Source organism: Condylura cristata, unplaced genomic scaffold (assembly GCF_000260355.1).
Source record: "Condylura cristata isolate star-nosed mole 26May11 unplaced genomic scaffold, ConCri1.0 scaffold00003, whole genome shotgun sequence".
In the NCBI taxonomy this organism is placed as follows: domain Eukaryota; kingdom Metazoa; phylum Chordata; class Mammalia; order Eulipotyphla; family Talpidae; genus Condylura; species Condylura cristata.
In genome coordinates this window covers 39,888,287-39,905,115 of record NW_004567104.1, presented here as the reverse complement: position 1 = coordinate 39,905,115, position 16,829 = coordinate 39,888,287, and the positions used below count along the sequence as shown (strand labels likewise).

General features: G+C 36.5%; 1 protein-coding gene across 1 annotated transcript in view; it reads right to left on the bottom strand.

The window, feature by feature from the left end:
• LOC101628363 (cell surface glycoprotein CD200 receptor 1-like) overlaps positions 1-16,829 on the bottom strand; it is a 35,075-nt gene that overhangs the window by 17,671 nt on the left and 575 nt on the right.

Sequence of the window (16,829 nt, the reverse complement as noted above, 5' to 3'; positions counted from 1 at the left end):
TTTCTAAATATCAATGCTGAAATAATTGAAAGATCAAAGGACAAAAAAATTCCACATCAATGAACATTAACATCCTAAAAAATGCAAATGAGACAACAAAACTACAAACCAAAAAAATAAATAATAATAACTTTTGTCTAGCCATAAAACTTTAGTTCACTTCATTCCAATGTCTCCAGTATTACTCTGGGCTCCACAGCAAGTTAGGACAGTATTTAAGTAAGGTATATCAAATTTGCTAGATAATGCACAAATTCATCATTCCTACTGGACAAATTTTGGCTAAAAATGTCACAGTGTTAGTTTCCAGACACTACGATAACGACAGTTATCAGTAACTTCAGATTGGAAGTCCTCCCCAACACAAGCATTTGGAATGAGTTTCTACTTTAACACCACTTCTGTGGTGAATAAATAGATGTGATTTAATAGATGTGAATAAATAGATGGATTTGGAGAATTGTTTTCTTTTATTCACCTTTGTTTACTCCTAACTCAGAGGGAGCATTTGTCATTTTCCCTCACCATTTTGCTTTTTCTTTCTTTGTGTTTTTGGCTTATTAACCACAGACAGGAAATGTCAGCAAGCTTCACTGAGTGATTAAGCCAAAAAGCCAATGTTTGTAATTCACTGGTTCTCCTAAAGCACTGGAGAGACAGAAGTTGTAGGGAAATTCATTTAAGAAATAGCATTCTGGGAAGCCTAAATCACATATGTTAAATCACACTGCATAAATCTTCAGTGTACATCTTCATGAATTTTTACATATGGGTGCACTCAGATAATCACCTCCAAAACCAAGGAAAGATCGTATTCATTATTTAAGTAGCTAACTCATGCTCTGCTCCTTCTCTGTTAACTTCTCTTCCTGAAAGATAAACACCACTCTGACTTGGTCACCAATTGCCAGTGTAACAGCTTCATGTAAATCAAATTCTTTACATAGTTTACTTTTAATACTTAGTTGTATTATTTGTATTAATAGTCCATCATTTATTTGTCAATTCCTGTTTTCCTAGGTACATATCTAGGAATGAAGTTGATAGAAATGGGTTATGTGTGACTTTAATGAAGCTGCCTATGATCAGTTGAACTGTGTGTCCTCAATACTCATATGTTGAAGCAAGCCTGTATTTATGAATATCACCCTATTTGGAGATATGGTCACTAAAGATGTAATTAGTCAAGATGAGGTTATACTGGAATAGGTCAGGCTGTAATACAGTAAGATTGATGTCCTTATAAAAACAGGAACATTGTACACAGGCATGCATGACAGAAGAATAGCATATGAAGGCAAAGATCAGACAAATCAACAAGCAAATGAACACCAAATACTTGTAACAAATCCCCAGAAGCTAGGTTAGAAGCAATGAACAGATCTTCTTCATTGAAGAAACTGAAGGTTCTTTTGATGGCAGGACATAGCACAAAGGTATTTGAGTAGATGAAAGTGCTCTGAAACAGAGGAGACTGACATGTACAGCCACACAAGATTTGTGCCTACTGAGAGGGGTAGTTATGTAACGACAATGTAGAACTAACTATAAGGGAGAGTTTATATATGGCAAGAGGGATGTGATTTTGTTTCAGGGGATTCCACTGATTGGCTAATTTGAACAATTATCCAGGTTCCTGTGCACAATTCTCTATGGAGATTTTTCTCTGTGTCTGGTGTGTAATCCTGGGGCAATGTGGGTTGGTGTTTAATGGTCAGAAGTGTGAGAGCGTACATAAAGTTCCATGTGTACAGCTGGAGTGTGAACATAGTCAACTGCTCAAGAAAGCGAACTGATTATCCTGTCATAAAGACCTTAAAACTGAGTTTAGACAATGATTTTAAAAGATTCAAAACTATCTCAAAACTGATTCATTGACTTTTGCATCCATTTTGAACTCACTTCTTTTGGTATTCGTATGGTCCAAGTGGTATAAAAGACTTTTATAATTAGTGCATAAGTTACCCTAAACAGCATTGAAAACATTTTATTATGGGAATAAAATAGAAGAAACCAAGTGGAAGCACAAGGAGAACTTACATGAGTTCTCTGTTATATGGCATTAACCAAAAAGAAAATATGGGATTTCCAGAATCTCTAACAATAAATATCTGGTTGTAGGTTAAAAATACAAGTTATATTTTTTATGACTAAAATATTTTGGTGCCTTTCTTGGTTAAGGTGGTGTGTTTGCCACTCCATTGTTGGAGGATACAGGAGATCGTTCAGTAGGATGCATGTAAAGATTGGTGGCATTTGTAACTAAGAAAGGGTAGTTGTGGTCATGGTCAAAGATGCAGATGGGAAGTTGTGGTAGCAAATGCCTTATGGGTGTACCCTCTACCATATTTCCCTTTAGATGGAGGAGTACAGGGATGTATGGTTCAGCACAGAGTAAAGAATATACTGGGATCGTTGTCTAGACAAACAGAAACTGCAGGGAACATAATAGAATTCTTAATATTAAAAGAAAAAAAGCAAAACATTATCCTGCTTTCAACTTGGCAGCAACTTAAGAAAAACAACCAATGAACGTTGCTGGTCCAGCAAGCTCAGTGTCCTGTTCTCAAGCAGGAGGCAAAGTCATCTCGAACAGTAAGGTCTTGGGCTGGGATAATGTGATTGTCTCTACAATGTGGTATTAGGGTATTTTTTTCAAGTGGACACCTCTCTGATTGATGTGGGTCCTGTATTTGTAGTTCTTATGGTTGTTAAAAACAAGGCTGCACCACTGTGGATATTAAAAACAATGTTAAATGTAAGTTTTGTTTGCCATTAGGTGACCCCCACCTGAGCTAGTGTCTAGTCATGAATTTAGGCAAGGAGAGCTATTCCTGTTTCAATAGTCCGACAATGGAGAAGTTTGAGTAAGAGACATGGAAACCACCAGCAGAAGCAGCAGCAGGCAACAGGTTAAAGCACGAGCCTGTGAGACCATTCTAGAGCATTATTTTGTTTTTGTAGTTAAATAATTTTCTGGCAAAATCATCTCTTTTTTTTTGATATATTTTTTTTTATTAAAAAGTTTATTTTTACATCATTTTGCACATTTTTTTTCATCTCAATTGTAATCCCCACGGGTTTCCCATCACCAAATCACCCCTGTGCCACCACCATAGTCCCGTGCATTTCCCTCCCTTCCCCCCCCCCCCGTTTTTTGGCAAAATCATCTTTTAAAGAGACAAATGTTTCATACTTTTTCAGAATTTGAGAATATTGACCAAAATCAATTTCTGAATTACTTTTCAACATAATGATAGAGATACAAATGTTTTATATAGAAGCTATATTTAAAGAGAATTCTGGAAAACTTCACACAAATTTTCCAAAGGGAATTAAAATGTTGCTTGACTTCAGTAACATAAACAATAAAAAGGTAAGAAATTCAACTCCCAGATCAAATTACTTGTAGGCCTCTGTGAGACTTCTCTTCCTGGTTAGCACACAGCTTCCACCTCAGTGTCCTCAGGGTCCTTTCCTCTCTAAATGTGCTTAAGGAGAGAGGGAGATCTATGATATTCCTTCCCCTCCCCTATAGGAGGAGCAGTTGCTTCAGATTTGGATTCTACTCTTGTGACTTCACCTCACTCATCCCCTTCAGAGCCCTTCTCAAGCAGTCTCTTTGGGAGTAGGGCTTCAAGATATGATATGGAAAATTCAATCCATAATATCAATTCATGGTAAACCTCTTAGAAAAATAAAAGTAAAAGAGAACTTCCCCCAATTGGAGAGAGAGCATCTATAAGTGCCTACAGCTAAGATTATACTGAGTGGGGAAAGACTGAGTTCTTTCTCCCTAAGATCTTAAACAAGGGAAGGATGCCTCCTCTCACAGCTCTTATTTGATATAGTGAGGAAAGTGCTAACCCACGCAAGAAGGCAAGAAAGGAAATAACAGGCATAAAAATGGGGAAGAAAGGAAGAAAGTTGTTTTTATTTTCAATAGTCCGACAATGGAGAAGTTTGAGTAAGAGACATGGAAACCACCAGCAGAAGCAGCAACAGGCAACAGGTTAAAGCACAAGCTTGTGAGACCATTCTAGAGCATTATTTTGCTTTTGTAAGTTTCTGGCAAAATCATTTTAAAGAGACAAATGTTTCATAACTTCAGAATTTGAGAATATTGACCAAATATGACATAATAGAACTGGTTTATTATTATTATTAAATTTATTATCTTCTGCCTCATTGTTAATTTTTTGACAGTATTTGATTTCTCCCCTCAGGTGTAGTCTTTGTGTTTTTCCCACCACCATAGCAGCCATCATCCATCTCCACAGTCCGTTCTGCTCTTCCCTCCCATTCCAACCATCCTCACTCCCCCTCCCCTGTTCTATGCCTCAGATCTGTGGTCAACTTGCAAGTTGTGTCTTTTCCTGACCTTTTGTTTGGTGTCTCTATGATACACGTGTAAGTGAAACTATCTGATATTTCCCTTTTGCCTCCTGACTTATTTCACAGCATAATCCCTTCCAGCTCCAGCCATGCTGTGTAACTTGGTTGCATCACTGTCGATGTCCTGGCTGAGTTAAATCTTTGAATACTTTGATATCTTAACAATTTTGTTTCTGATCATGAAGACAGGATGCCTTTACATTTACCCAGATATTCTTTCTTTCAGTAATCTTTTAAAGATTTTAGTGTACAGGTTTTACCAATCCTTGGTTAATTTATTCCTCAAATTTTAATTCTTTCTCATAACACTGTAAATGGAATTGTATTTATTACTAGTGTGTAGGAATACATCGCATTGTGCCATGTTGATTTCATATACGCTAATTTTGCTGAATTTCTTATTAGTCCTGGTGGTTTGGGGAAGTGGTTGAGTATGTAAGGTTTTCTGCATGTAAGATAATGTCATATGTGAACAGAAATACTTTCATTTCTCTACAATTTAGTTACCGTTCAGTTCTTGTCCTTTGTTACTTTCCCTGGCTAAAAAGTTACAGGATAATGTTAAAATGAAATGGCAAAAATAGTCATTTTTGCTTTATATCTTAACCTCAGGGAGTAACTAATATTAGTCTTTAAAAATCCCCTCTATTGTGTTGTGGAAGTTCTCAACTATTCCTTTTCTGTTGAATATGTTTATCATTTTGCCAAATGTTTTTTGGCATCAATTGATATAATCTTGTCTCTTGTTTCCCTTTATTAGAGTGGTGCATAAAATTGATCTTTTTATGAACCAGCTTTGCATTCCTGGGATAAAACTCATTTCACATATATAGTTGTTAATATGCTACTAGATTCAGTTTGCTAGTATTTTAGCACTTTAGTATCAAAGGATATTGGTCGTCGTTTTCTTTTCAATTATGTCTTTGGAATAGATACAAGGGTAAAGCTGACCTCATAGCATGAGTTGGTTAATTGTTTCTATCTCTTCTGTGTATTGGAAAATTTTTAGAAAGATTGGAATTCTTCCTTTAGCAGGATTCAACAGTGAAGTCTTCTTGAACAGTTCTGGGCTTTTCTTTTGGGAGTAAATTTTATAGTGCTGAATCTACCTCTTTACTGTTATAAGTATGCTCAAATCTTCTGCTTCTTCCTGAGTCAGACCTGGTATTTTGTGTGTTCAAGGATTTGTCAATTTCATGTAGGTTATCCAATTTGGTGGCATATAATCATTCAAGTTCTATAAACAATGATTTTTTTTCTCCTGTAAATTTGGTAGGAATATCCTTACATTTATTTTAGTAATTTGAATTCTATCTAATTGTTTTCTCTTAAGTGGCCAATTTTACTGATTTTTTTAAAAGTTATTATTAAGGTAGCATTGTTTTACATCACTGTATGGGGGGCGAGGGGGAAGGCAGATAAGTCCACACCCCCATAGATGTATATCACTACACCACAACCACCACAATTTACCCATAGTCCTTTACCACAGACCTTTCAACTCCCTCCCAACTTTGTTCCCATCCTCCCCTTCTCTCCCTCCCTCCTATACTCAGTAGGTCATATTTTAAAGTTTAGCTTTGGTTTAGTTTTTGTCAGCTCCTTTGTTTTGTCTCTGTATTTCACACAAGGGTGAGATCATCACTATGTCTTTCTTCTTCTCACTTATTTCACTTAGCATAAATCCTTGTGGCTCCATCTATGTTGAAATGGCAAGAATTCATCATCTTCATCTCTGAGTAGTTCCATTGTTAATTTATATCAGATCTTCTCAAGCTGCTCCTCTGTCTTTGGACACTTGTTATTTTCATACTTTGGCGATTGTAAATAGTGCTACAATGAACATAAGAACACACACACATACGTATATATGAATATAAACACAAATATACATGTGTGTATATACCATATACCATCAAATTAGTATTTTTGCATCTTAACATTTGGGTCATATTGTGTATCTAGATTTAATAGTTTAAGGAAGCTCCATGCCTTTTTCCACAGAGGTTTTGTAACAGGGTGGTCCCTAGGAAAAGGGAAAGTTCCAGGTTCCCTGCCCCACCCAGAAGGAGGGTGGAGCTGAGCAGAGAAAAAGGAGAGAAGGAGTGAGAAGAGGGAAAAAGAGAAGGAAGCTGGATGGAGAGCCAAAAGGAGACCTGAGGAAACCACATGGAGCAGCAAGCATGTGAGGAAGAAACCGGGCTTGTTTCCTGACCCTGGACTGGTTAAGGCAGATGTGGGTGAGATAACTGTAGGGAGGTGACTCTGGCAGTGTTTATATTGATTTTGATTTTGCTCTTTTCCTTTCAGATTTGTCTGGCCATTTCTGACCCTTTTCCATGGGTCCCGGCCAGAGGTGCTTTAGTCTAGTGGCAGGCTTTCAGGCCTTGCTTTGGGCCAATCCCTTTCGGGTTGACTTTTGCCCACGAGGGGATGCGTAACTTCAGATGTTTGATTTAGAAGTTATATTCTTTGTGTTCCGTACTGTATATTTCACTGTATTAAAGTCCCTTTTCATTAAAGTTTTATATATGTTTTGTCTTGTTGCGGCGGATGGCAGAACCCACTTAGAGCAGGCAGGATTTTGGGGTTACAGGGGTGTCCCTCTCCCCCTGTCCTGGAACAGATTTGGGGTGCCCTATAACAGTTTGACCAGTCTACATTCCTATTAATAGTGTCAAGGGTTCCTTTTTTTCCATGTCCTCACCAGCATTTGTTGCTGCTTTATTTATTTATTTTTTTTAATATGAGTCAGTCTCATGGGAGTGAGGTTGTGTTTTAATCTGCATCTCGCTAATGATAAGTCATGTTAAATGCTTATTCATGTGTCTGTTGGCCATTTGCATGTCTTCACTGTAGAAGTATCTATTTAGCTCTTCTGTTCATTTCTGTTTTCTTTTAGTTGAGTATATGTGTTTTCTGCAGATCTTGAGGATCAGCAAATATTTTGTCCAGTTCAGTAGGGTGTCTTTGTTTTAAAGATTGTTTCTTTTAATGTACAGAAGCTACTCAAATACTGGTCTGTAGCTTTCTGTTTTTTATGATGCTTTTGTTTTTTACAATCAGGGTAATGCTGACTTTATAAAATGCATTTCCCCCTTCCTCAATTTTCTGGAGAGTTTGAGAAGGCTAGGCACTAGTTCCTCTTTGAAGGTTTAGTAGAATTCACTAATAAAACCATCTAGGCGGGAAAAAAATGTACAAAATGATGTAAAAATAAACTTATGTTTAAAAAAAAAGCATCTAGGCTTTGGGTTTTTTGGGTTTGTTTTGGAAACTTGATTACTTTTTCACTTTCCTTGCTTGTAATTGGTTTAAGTTTTCTATTTCTTCCTGAGTCCATCTTGGAAGGATGTGTACCTCTAAAAATTTGTTCATTTCTTCCAGATTTTCCCATTTGTTGTAATAAAGATATTTCTAACAGTCGCATATGATCTTCTGTATTTCTGAGGTGTTTGTTGTAACACCTTCTCCTTCATTTCTGATTCTGTTTATTAGCATATTCTCCCATTCTTTCTCAGTGAGTCTAATTAGAGCTGTAGCCAGTTGGGACCTGGCTCTGAGTTGCCTCTGCTGGGGCCTGTCACATATGTGCCAGCTTCACTGCTTGCCAGAGCCTCCATGGTCTGAGAGGCCCCTGTGTCCTATCCTTGGGCTGGATGGGGTCTGTGGGAGCTGACTGTGGTGGGCTGTTTCCATGCCCTGCCCAGGGCTCACTGGTGTTAGCTGGGACTACTGTGCAAAGCTGCTTGCCATTTCCACTGTGCCCTCTGTGCATCCCACTGGACTGCCAAGCTCCCCCTGCCCACCCAGGTGACAGGCTGGACCCACTTCACTGCTCATAGGGACAGCCTCCTCTAGACATTGTTCCTCATGTCTGCTGAATTGCCTGTTTTTCCTTCGGGAATTATTGGCTCTGTTCTGCTGCAACCTAACAAGGAGTATATAGTGATCCCAGCGTCTTCACTCGGCCATCATTTCACTCAAAATTATTGACATTTTTGAAGAAGTAACTTTTAATTTTATTTACTGTATTGTTTCCATTCTTTAGTATTTCCTTTTTCTCTAGTTTGCATTTTAGTTTGCTACTTGATGGTTTGCTTGTTGATTCTGTACATTTTTCCCCATTTATATTAGTGTACACTATCAATACTCAATAGATGGTTTACCACTCTTCCTTAGCATTCACTTTCTGTTTGTACAATGCCTGAATGTTTGCCAGGGCTCAGGATTTAAGGCTCTGAAATTTTCTGAGCATGTTTCTAGTCTTGGACATGCCCTTGAGTTAGGCTTGTGTGTATCTCTTTTCCATCCTCTTCCTTTCTAGGGTTTTTGAAGTCTGCTATTTGCCCTGTGTTTTATCTCTTGCCCCAACAACTTCCTCTTCATATTTACTCTTAAGTGCTCTTGATAGTTCCCAACTGAGAGGAATGAAGCAACCCCCTGATTCAGTGCCTCATGGAGCCAGCACCATGTCAAAACATACAACCACAATTCTTTAACAAGGTGTGCTTTGATCCTTCTGGTCTCAGAACAAAACACAGTGGAAGTGCAGGCTACTGTCCTCTTAGGCATGGTCATGCTGGAGTGTGGAGTGGCAGTGGGATTATATAAAATGCCCTATCGCCCTCTAACTTATCACATCTTCGTTCTTTATTAAGCATCCTCCTAGTCACCATAAGTTAATTATATTAGATTTCATTGTTTTGTAAAAGTGTATTTCAACAGTATTTGCTGGCCTAATTTTGCATTTTTGCATTAGTGAAGGGAAAAAAATTTTGAGTTCCCAATTCTCCATTTTTGCTGATATTACTAGGTATCAGCAAGTATTTTTATATAAAAAAATGCTGACAGTGCCAGTCTCTAAATTTGTTCTTTTCAAAAGTTAGACACATTGATTTGTTATTTCCCATGTGCCAAAGTTTGTCCACATCCAAGGTCACTTTTGGAAACTTTGTAGCTTTTCATCAAGAATGGCTTCCATGCTTCTGTTTAGGCACATCTGGATCTCCAAGCTTTCTGTGACACCCCATAGTCAGCTTGCTTCATGATGTCCCTTCCCCCAACCCTCTGGGTATTCTCTCTCATTCTATCTAAAATGCATGCTTAGAACTGAAATAGTTAGCCACATGAATTTCCGTTCAGGTTGATCATTGTCACTGATATTTCCACCACTAATACAAGCCTTTTATCTTTAATCATATGAACAGCACTAATAGCATTCATCACATGAATACAGACCGAGTTTAGGTTCCCACAGTGTGGTCAGTTGTGGTTAAAATAAACATCAAGGCTTAGAATAAACTTTTTTTGTTTATTTCTCGTCTGAACCACAGAGAAGGTAGTTGGTTATTTTGAATGCTATAGTTTCAAAATCTGTTCTTATATTTTAGCAATATGTTATTTAATCACTGTTAACTGGATGGTTTTCATAAAGAAGAATTTATTTTGTTTTATATCTAAAAGGGTTTTTGAAATATGTTTACTCAGTCAGAATGAAAATTTACCCTGCTTATAACTCCATGATTACATTGTCAGATAACAGATCCTATCCCAGTGAGTAGAATGACAAATAAAGGTAGACATATTCCGGGTTAGCGTGAACTACAATGGGTATTATTTCTTCCCCAGAGTTCTGAGGCAAAGATGACAGGAAAAATTAAAATACAGACAAAAACTATCATTATTTTAATCTTTCCTCTTCCCTCTAGAACTCTACTGGTTCTAATACAAATACAAAAATAATAATATCACCAAATAAGATATCAATGAAAAGAAGAAATCATAAGTGGTGATGAAAAATAAATCCATTTTAACATATAGCTAAGACTAAATATGTAAGAGGATAAGTATAAACAGAATGCAAATATTTTAAGCCGCCAAAATGAAAAAGTACTCTACAAGTCACAAATTGGAAAGGGAGAGGAAAGATGGCCTTTCCATGAAAGTGGAAAGCTGTAAAGAATTCATTATTTCTCATGAAGAGGAAGCCAAAGATACTATATAACCATGAAAACACAGTCTTACAAATACAGTTACATCATCCTATGATATTGCTCACGATATTAGATCTCTTTTAGAAATTAGTCTCTTCTCATAAAGACTTTTTTTCAATAAAATGTGGGTGCAGCAGGCCATTCATTAGAATAGAAAGCTGTACAGATTTTCTCTCTACTTGGCATGCTGTGGCTTTGTTTTTCATTTTATTGAAAGCAGTACACATCAATATGATAAAACACAAAATACTGCTTCTAAATAGGAGCTCAATTTTATATATGTATTGATTTTATTTTTTAGAACAGTTTGAGGGTCACAGCAAAACTAAGTAGAAAGTACAGCATTCCTATACACTCCCTCATGAATAGCTCACCTCATTTTCAACAATCCATACCAATGAGTTACATCTACTGCCACTGATGAGTCAACATTAATGCATCCTTATAACCCAAAGTTCGTAGCTACATTAATATTCACTCTTGGTGTTGTATATAGTCAAGGCATTTTTATCTCAAATCTAGTGAATCCTTCTGTTTCTTTCTCTTGCTTAAAATTAAATAACAATAAATGTAACATTTTTTATTTAAAGGAACATATTTATATGAAATCATTCTTGTGAAATAACTTCTGTCTTTTCCCCTTTTTGTATATACTCAAAGAAAAGTATTCAGTTAATGTTAACAGTGGGGTAGTAGAGTTTTTTTTACATCGAAAAGGGGCAGGTTTAATATAAAAAAGGAGAACCAAACTAAGGGATGTTTGCATAGAGGCAAGCAGGCAGAAAGAACTGCCTCTCAAAGAGACCAGTTTGTAGTCACAGATGGGCAGGAGAGCTGCCTGGATGCTAGAATTTCAAACATAATGTATTGCTTGAACTTCTTATAATCAATATGTTTTATTTTTATCAAAATAAAATATCATTATTTAAAATTCAAAAACTAAAGAGAAAAATATACACCTAAGGGATCGTTCATAAACATACCCCCAGGAAATGTTAATGCTGATTCATAAAATATTTGGCAAAATTATTTTAGCAAGGTATCTTGAAAAACTAGTGGGAGACTTGAAAGACCCTATAGAAAGATAGAACAAGTACTTTGATTTGGGATAACAAAAACAGTAAGTGGATTAATTAGAATACATCAAATATTTATTGAAGCTAAAAATAAGAAAATACATCAAACATGACCCATCTTAAGGCAGGTTAGATCAAGTCTCACAGTCACTAGTAGTTTAGGGCAGCCAAAATAGAAGACCACAGACTAGTTGACTTGACATATGGTTGTTAGATTGGAGGGTGTATAAATTAATGGTCAACAAAAATCAAAGTCCTGCTTGTGCTAATATAAGGGGAGGGGTCAGAGATCACTTTATTTTTAAAGCTAGTAAACAAACAAAGAACAAGCTCTACAGCTCAGCATCTGAGACTTAACCATGAACATTTTCATAGTTTTAACACACCCACTGCCAGGAACTCAGTAACTTGCAGCCAATTCAGATAAACCAAAAGATAGAATTTATGAACTGTCATTAATTTGTTCAGTTTATAAATTTACATAGCTTTCTAAAGTAATGTTCCCCAATTTAAAGCTAATCGAATCTTAAGTGATTCTAATGTGTATTTCTCATCAGCCAAAACAGCAATTCTCAGACTTTTTAGCCTCAGAGTCCCTTGATTCCCTTAAAAATTATCGTAGATATATGGGCCCTCCCTGGTAGCACAGTGGGATAAAGCACAACACAATGAAGATTAAGACACTACAGCACAAGTTCAATTCCCAGCCAGGGAGGTGACCCACATGGTGCATCAGACCTCTCCTGACCCACCTACTGCTCCCTCAGCAGTGTACTTTGACTTCGTGGATATGCCTGTTCTGCTCCCTACTCTGTCTCTGGTGAATCTTCTCCCCACCCCTGCACTTCTGGCCTGTACCCCAGTTCTGTGTGCATAAATAAATAATATATTTTTTAAATTATGGTAGATATCAAAGAAACAACTTTAAAGAATCTGGGAACACATAAAAATGTAAGTGCTCACTCTATAAGATAGCAAAACAGAGAGGTCAAATATGCCAGGTAGCATCTAGAAAATTCTACTGTGAGGAAATATAAGTGCAAAGCAGTAAATAATATCTTAATATTATTATTTTATACAACTATTATTGGTTAACATTATTAGTATTATTTCTATAAAATAGAAACAGCTTTACGGCTCTTCTGTAAGGGATCTTGAACCACCATGTAACTAGCGTTGGAAAGCCCAAGCTTGGGAACCCAAAGATTATTCTTTCTTTATCCTCTTGTGTGTCTAAAATGTTAGGGAGCAAAAAAATATAGGAAAAAGAAAAATGTAATTTGACTTGGTACTTGTTTTCTTTTCCTCATTTATCAGTTATAGTTTGCAAAACAATTGTGAGTTAAAGTCACTTGCACTTTTAAATAGACACCTTTTTCTTTTGATTACATGTTATTTTGCCCCACAAATATCACAGTTGTACTCTGATATATCTTTAAAAATGTATGACATAAAAGCTTTCACACATAATACCAACTAACTCCATTCTTTAGCCCCATAATTGTTAGTTAAAAAAAAATAAGTAGCTGAAATCTGTTAGAATGTGATGATTCTAAAATAAGTTAACTAAATAAAATATACATTCCTCAAAGATGTTGGTTGCTTTTTGTGATTATTGTACTTTTCTCCTAATGTTCAATAGATATTACCCATGGAAATGTTAGGTCACCAGCAGAGAACTACAGTTAAACGAGGGCAAAGGCATCTAAGACACACATGTCTCTACTATTCCAAATTTATGACCAAATCCAAGGCTCATCCACACCTAAAAAGGTCATGCATGTTTCCCGCATGCTTTCTACAAACAACTGATAAAATTAACAGAGAGACACTGTAAGCACCAAGCAGAGTCTAGAATCCTTGTGATCTTGCCCTAATGATGCTTTAGTTTTCATTTGACTTCACATAAATCTGTTTGCTCCGAGACTAGATATATCAAAGTCAGAATCACAAAGATAAGGATATCATAAGAGAAATTAAGCTACTCATTACTCATTTCTGCTTCTCTCCGTATGAATGCAGTATGTCTACATTCACACGCAAAATTCAGAGGTCTCTCATAAAATGTCTACATAAGTGAAGTATTAACTGGACACAGGAAGAAAATACTGACAAAGATATCCAAAAATCAGTCATTTTAGAGAGTACTACTCAAAGCTGCTGAATGAAGGCAGCATTTTACCTAAAACACTCTAAATTTTAATTCATAAAGTAAATATTAAATAATCATTACCTAAATCCACCTGATACAAATGCCACTGTCCATTCTTATAAGTGGATATATAACTATAACTTTCACTTGAAAGACTCAAACATCTCTTCTTCACTCAGTAGCTAAAAGTCTTTTTTAACAAACATGTCGCTTAATTTGATATCACTCGGAAGAAGCAGCAGTGCTATCCCACATAGGGTGACAAACAGAAGACTTTTGAACTGGATCTTGAATGTGGAAAAATGAACTGCTTTGTGCAAACTAACATGGAGCTAAAGGTATGGACTGTTCAAGAAAGCAATTCAATGAGGTTGGATGAGAAGAATATAGCTGAAGGTGCATATAGAAAGAAACACTGGTTGATAGAGGGCATAGAATTCAATGCCAAAATATGCCTATCTCCTAGACAGAATAAGCTACTGACGAGTTTTGAAGGTGATTTAACGAGAAGGATATTTTACCAAGCAAATTGGTTGAGTCATGAACATTGGTGTAGAGATTGGAAGAATATTGTAACTATCCCAGGGGAGGAATAATAAGCTAGGTTAAGGGGTGGAAAGGAGATGATAACATGCCCCAATTTTTATTCACTGCCAGTTATTTGCTGGGAGCCGCAGCCATGCACTCTGGGGCAACACTCCTGAGCCACGCTGTCCCTGCTGAATGACCTGAGAGGCAACATTTGCTCGGATAGAAAGAGGATGTCTCACCACTGTGATGTTTCCCCACTGTGATGTCTCCCCACTGTGACCTCCAAGTGAGAACATTTGAGCTCAGCACAGGCATGCAGCTTCCTGCTCTCGTTGCAAATGTTAGCACCTCCTGATCCCTCCAAGGCGCTGTTAGGAACACATCAACCTTGCCCTGTTCTCCCTGGTGCTTGAGATTGTAGAAGTAAATGTGCTACACCAGGATAGGCATCTACTCCAAGAGAGCCCCTGGTCCCAGCTTTTACTAACAGGTCTGATTTCTGTCTTTCTTTAATCTCCTACTGTCCTCCCTCAGATTTTGCTTGACTCGGCTGGCAAGCTACTACTACTAGTGTCAACCTGTTTATCTGAAAGTCATTACGAAGTGCAGAGAGATTTGGAACAAGATACTAAATTGAAGGATTTTTTGGAAATGTTTCAGGCCTCTGTGGCCCCACTTTGTGCCAACACTGTTTGGCTGGGTTTTACCCACTAGGGGATGGGTAACTGGGTATTTCACTAAAAATCTATATCCTTTTTCTTCTTCCCTCTCTATGCAAACCATTCCATTAAGCATACCACTGGGTATGCATTATCTTTATCTTTATACAGTGGCAGCATCCCTTTAGATTGTGTAAATTTGGGAGTTCCAGGGTCCCCTCAGTCTGCCCAATAATGGTGGGGCATTCTGTAAGTATTACTGAGCCCTTAATCTGTGGGATATTTGCTAATTTCACATACTGTTAAATTGAATTAAATTTGGTGTCCACAAAGAATTGGAAATTGGCTTGGCAGAAAATATCTACACATTTGGTGTCAAAAGTGTTGTAAGTATATAAACATCAATTATTTAATAAGAAAAAGTCACAAGATTAGAATGGAAGAAATGAAACTATCTTCATTCACAGATATCTTGATGGTCTATGTAGTAAATCTGATAGAACATTAAAAAAAAAAAAGCAATTACAGCCACTAAGTACATTTACCAAGGTTGCAGAATATATACGATCAAAAGAAAGCTCAACTATTTGCATATCATATCAAGGAACAAGTAAAATTTAAATTTAAAAAATACATTATTTACAATAGACTCAGTGTATGAAATACAGTGTTTAAGGGTAATTCTGGGGAAAATATGTGTGTTATAAAAGCATCATAGCCATTTTGGTCCAACTATGCTATCAACAAAACTTCCTGAGTGGGGGACAGCTGGGAAGAAGTGAGGTGGCTATACAAGTGCAGGTGGGCAAACAAGGGATGGTCGCATACATGAAAGGAGAGACACAGAGACATTTGAAAGAGATAATTGGAAGAGACATGTAGATGAGAGGCAGAGACAATGGCAGCCATTAGCTTTACCTCATGGTAGACTGTTATATGCTTTGAACTTGGAGTCTTTCCTCTGTCCCAGCTCTGCATATAGAATGTGAAATAGCACAACCACTCAAAAAAAGTTTGACAATTTCTTTAAACGTTAACCATAAATTTGGTGATGGGAAACCCAAGGGGATTGCAACTGAGATGGAAAAATGCACAAAAATATGTAAAAATAAACTAATATAATTTTTTAAAAGTTAAACATAAGATCCAGCTAAATCACTCATAAGTTTTTACCCAGAAAAATGAAATCACGTGTTCACAAGGATAATTGCACAAGAGCGTTTACAGCTTTATATAGTCTAAAACTGGAAATAACCTAATGTTTATCCATGAGAAAAGGAATAAACAAACACAATGAAACACTATGTTTCATTGTGCCATAAAAATATTGAACTACTAATGTATGATATATGACTGTATCTCAAGATCCTTACGCAATGTGAAACAAATCAGACCTCCCAAAAAGTACAAATTGTATAATGACATTTACAAAAGAATCTAGACAATGCAAACTATTAATGGTATAAAGTTACAGAAAGCAATTTAGTGATTGCCTGGGTAGGGAAGGGAGCAAGAGTTTTGGGTTAGGAGTACAAGGAAACTTAAAAAATTTCTGAGCAGGGAGTGGACAATAACATTGTCTTGATTGTGCATATGGTTTCATAGGTACAGAACTATGTCAAGCTTAAATTGTACATCTTAATTCTGTACAGAATGAAACAAACTGTGCACTTAAAATAAGTTAAGTCACAACAAAGTTGTCTTAGATGTTCATAAATATCAATCATGAATAGATGTATATTACAGTGAATAACTTTCGAGCCACTAAAGGTGAAAGAAATAGAAAATTAACCAATCCAGCAGAGTAAATTAACCAATCCAGCAGAGAAAATTAACCAAAGCAGAGTAAAAGAAATAATAAAATAGGTTCAGAGGGAGAAAACAGTAAATGAGACATAAAAAATAAGACTGTAGAAATACAATGAAATTTGTAAGTAGTTACAAAAAATATATTTTATTTTCATGCCATTAAAATTTTTATTAAAAATCCAGGCCCTCCCTGGTGGCACAGAGGGTTAAA